This window comes from Malaya genurostris, chromosome 2, assembly GCF_030247185.1.
Source record: "Malaya genurostris strain Urasoe2022 chromosome 2, Malgen_1.1, whole genome shotgun sequence".
Lineage (NCBI taxonomy): Eukaryota > Metazoa > Arthropoda > Insecta > Diptera > Culicidae > Malaya > Malaya genurostris.
In genome coordinates, this window is record NC_080571.1 from 161,175,372 (window position 1) to 161,179,923 (window position 4,552).

The 4,552-nt window shown below is 40.3% G+C and overlaps 1 long non-coding RNA gene across 1 annotated transcript; it reads right to left on the reverse strand.

The window, feature by feature from the left end:
• Positions 1–1,713: 1,713 nt before the first annotated feature.
• Positions 1,714–2,324, reverse strand: LOC131432252 (uncharacterized). Its single transcript, XR_009229820.1, has 2 exons — positions 2,088–2,324; positions 1,714–2,024 (listed from the first exon to the last, which is right to left on the reverse strand). It is a non-coding gene; the product is annotated as an uncharacterized LOC131432252 (long non-coding RNA).
• Positions 2,325–4,552: the final 2,228 nt, after the last annotated feature.

Here is a 4,552-nt window from a genome sequence, read left to right on the forward strand (position 1 = left end):
CAGAAGGTGCATTCTCTCTCGCTGCTGGTTAACTCTCGCTGCTGCTGCTGGTTAAGGTCCTCTCGCCTCGATGGCCAGCAAGCGAATGAGAGATGCGACCTGAGCGTTTGAGGATTTTAACCACGCAGAAGGTGCATTCTCTCTCGCTGCTGGTTAACTCTCGCTGCTGCTGGTGGTTAAGGTCCTCTCGCCTCGATGGCCAGCAAGCGAATGAGAGATGCGACCTGAGCGTTTGAGGTTTTTATTAACCACGCAGAAGGTGCATTCTCCGTCGCTGCTGGTTAACTCTCGCTGCTGCTGCTGGCTGGTCCTCGCGCCTCGATGGCCAGCAAGCGAATGAGAGATGCGACCTGAGCGTTTGAGGTTTTTATTAACCACGCAGAAGGTGCATTCTCTCTCGCTGCTGGTTAACTCTTGCTGCTGCTGCTGGCTGGTCCTCGCGCCTCGATGGCCAGCAAGCGAATGAGAGATGCGACCTGAGCGTTTGAGGTTTTTATTAACCACGCAGAAGGTGCATTCTCCGTCGCTGCTGGTTAACTCTCGCTGCTGCTGCTGGCTGGTCCTCGCGCCTCGATGGCCAGCAAGCGAATGAGAGATGCGACCTGAGCGTTTGAGGATTTTAACCACGCAGAAGGTGCATTCTCTCTCGCTGCTGGTGGAAAGTTTAACTCCCGCTGCTGCTGCTGGCTGGTCCTCGCGCCTCGATGGCCAGCAAGCGAATGAGAGATGCGACCTGAGCGTTTGAGGATTTTAACCAAGCAGAAGGTGCATTCTCCGTCGCTGCTGGTTAACTCTCGCTGCTGCTGCTGGCTGGTCCTCGCGCCTCGATGGCCAGCAAGCGAATGAGAGATGCGACCTGAGTGTTTGAGGTTTTTATGAACCACGCAAAAGGTGCATACTCTCTCGCTGCTGATTAACTCTCGCTGCTGCTGCTGGCTGGTCCTCGCGCCTCGATGGCCAGCAAGCGAATGAGAGATGCGACCTGAGCGTTTGAGGTTTTTATTAACCACGCAGAAGGTGCATTCTCTCTCGCTGCTGGTGGAAAGTTTAACTCCCGCTGCTGCTGCTGGCTGGTCCTCGCGCCTCGATGGCCAGCAAGCGAATGAGATATGCGACCTGAGCGTTTGAGGTTTTTATTAACCATGCAGAAGGTGCATTCTCTCTCGCTGCTGGTGGAAAGTTTAACTCCCGCTGCTGCTGCTGGCTGGTCCTCGCGCCTCGATGGCCAGCAAGCGAATGAGAGATGCGACCTGAGCGTTTGAGGTTTTTATTAACCACGCAGAAGGTGCATTCTCTCTCGCTGCTGGTTGATGATTCCACTCCCACGACGTCTGCTTCCATCGAACACACAAGAAGAAATGATCGATTTTCGACCACGGTTCCCCTTTTATACGCATTCAGTTGAAGATATGTGCCTGACTATCTCAAAATCGTCGTCCTTGCGCGAAAAACCCAAGCGAAAGTAAAAAGTTTTCCGCGTTGTTTTCAAATTTTAAGAAAACTTAATTTTTAAGTTGTTTGTGGTTATCGCACGCTGTTCAAAATATTATCCTGAATTCCTGATCATATTTTTGATGAAATGGTGAAAGAATTATGTTGCTACCATTAATACAAGTCGAGATATTCGCGATTAAGTTCTGCCCATTCTTCCATATGGCTAATTTTGAAAAGGCGCCCCATAGTAAAGTAAGTCGTATTCACGACAAAATGCCATGAAATATAAAACATTTATATCAAAAAATTGTCATACAATTATAATGGCTTAAAAAGCAACTAATAACGTCGTGGTATCTCAAATCGACAAGCCTCCAGAAATCGTTTATGTTGTCACTGCCATCCAACCGAAGCCGCAGTCAAGATCCAAGAACTCCCACAACACTACCGATGCAGGTTGAAGTCGCATTACATGGTTCCAGTGTCTCTAGCTTCACACCGACGGCCTGTTTGAAGCATTCGGCAGGAGCGGGTAAACTTCCGGACTCACGCAGGCACTCGGTCCAGTTAAACACATGGAAACTTTCATACTGGAATGGTCGATGGAGTAAAAAATTGTAATTAAATAACTCGCAAATATTTACACAACTTACACTTCGAGGGCCACTGCTCGCCATTTTCAAAATCGAGTTTTTTACACTGGAAATTCACGTAGATTGTTTGACGTTTGGTCAATTCACGTAAACCTTATGTGATGACTCTATTCATTTTAGGGGATGTTCGTATGACATTCATTTTCGTCACGTAAAATATTCAATTTGACATTTGAAACCATTCTACACGCTTAGAAAAAGTTACTCAAAGTTTGAGTACTAGTTACTCATATTCAAATGATACATGGAAACGTCAAAAATTGAGTAGTTATCATCAATGATATTGAGTAACTCCTACTCTAAATTTGAGTTTAACGCATTAACTCGTATTTTTTTGTTACTATTCGCAAGATCAATCTAAAAGTTGTAATAACCATTTGTAACAACAGGTTGTATATTTTGTTAGTGAGATCGCGTATTTCGAGGGTGAGTCGCTCAACACAAACGGTGTTGTGTCTGCAAAAACCGGAATGATAAACTCCGTGTTGTGCTTTAGAATGAAACCGAATATGCTCAAATGTCATTTCTGAGGAGTAAGTGTATGATTGGTGCCTGAGCATAACTGACATGTATGTTAATTTGCGATTGACACACTACTCCAAGCAACCACCACTTGATATAGTATTGAGTTCAATTACTTAATATTTTAATACAATACACTCAGAAAAGGAGCAATTTTTGTTGCAAATTTGGTATATGTGAAATAAAATTTCACACAAAATTTGAGTGATAGTTACTCTATTTTTGGTACATGTACAAATAAAGTATTACTCAGTAAATGAGTAGATTTTACCCAAATATCGTTTCCAGTGGAAGAACTCAAATTTGAGTAACTTCGGAGTTACTCTAAAATAGAAATGTTCCACTTTTTCTGTAGATGAGTGAGATCTTACTCATTTTTGAGTAACTATTTTTAAGCGTGTTTTTATTTGAGTGTATGATTTTTCAAATGAAGTTGCCCGTATTCATAAGAAATTGTAGAAGCGGTGAAGTAATTAGAAATTTTCCTACCGATTTGACAGCTCTTGCTGAAAGTATCATCTCTTAACAAGCAGCGCCTCTACATTTCAGTTTTGCGACAATATGTCAATTCCTGAAACCCAGACAAACCCAGATAAATGTTTGAGTATTGGTAGGTTTTTGAAAAAAATATCCTGGCAACTCTGTTTACACGCAGAGTTATACACTCAAAAAAGAAATCACGTTAATTCTACTTGAAAACATACATGAATCTCATCCACCCAACATTTCACATAAATTCTATGGGGTAGATAAATGAATTGTATCGGATTGTTCATATATCATGCATCTTATTCAATAGGTAAATAATATATCACTTGTCCGTTGGATACAACGTGATTTTCATATGTTTTAACAGAACTTCACGTAATAGTTACATGACTTAAACATCTTTATTGAGCATAGGAAAATCACATAATAATTACATGAAATGGTACATGATTGTATAGTATATAAAACTCAGTTAAAACTAACATTAAAAAGGCATTTATTTGCAGAATGCATTTCTAACGGATCGCTTGTTATTTTACATCTATTTACATATGAATGGTTACATCATCAACCTTAACGAATAGTAACTCAATGAAATTAAACTTATACTTAACTCTAAGTATAAACTTATTATCTACATTTAAAACTATTGTTGGTCGTCGATTAAAATAATCAATACCAGTAATAATGAACCTGATGTTTCAAACGCGACATAGTGCTCATTTTGACCAATGACTACCCATAATTGCAAAATCAAGTGAAATATTTCATCTAACGATAAAATCTCTGATTTCATAGAGTACAGCTTGATCCAATAAAAAAATTATGACAAACTGTCCTATTTTGTAGTTAATTCCTTTGTAAACAATAGAGTCGGCGGTACCGACAGAAGTTTTTCTATTTATGATTTCTGAAAATATAAATCAATTAATCAAAAATTCTTACTTCAAACTTGAATTACATTTTGTTTTCTCACGGAAATTATAAGATCGAAAATATTTTCGTATGCTGTTGGTTCTAAATACATCCGGAGATCAAGAGCTCGAACAAGCCAATATCGCATTCTACTAAAACTAAGCGCAAAATTGTATATTGAGTACTACACTAGTTTTGAAACTGTAGAAGCAACGTCCGGGCATTACATTCGTTTCGTGGAATTTGGCCTTTCTGTTTCAACAGACTTCGCAGCCGATTCTTATTGTACATAATCATTGCATGGCTAGTACTATAGATCCTACTGACACTAAGAATCCTTCCAGGTCAGGGCTGTTTTGAAACTTTACTTACCTTTAAAAACTTCCAATAACGAATGCATTATGTTCAAGCCTGCCACTAACATGTCAGCCATTTTGAGATTTGGAATTTTCATAGAGCAAATTCACTTAAACTTCGATCATGGGACTCTCCATTTGAAGATTATGTGAAAATCACATAGCTTGTACTTGGTTTCCAGA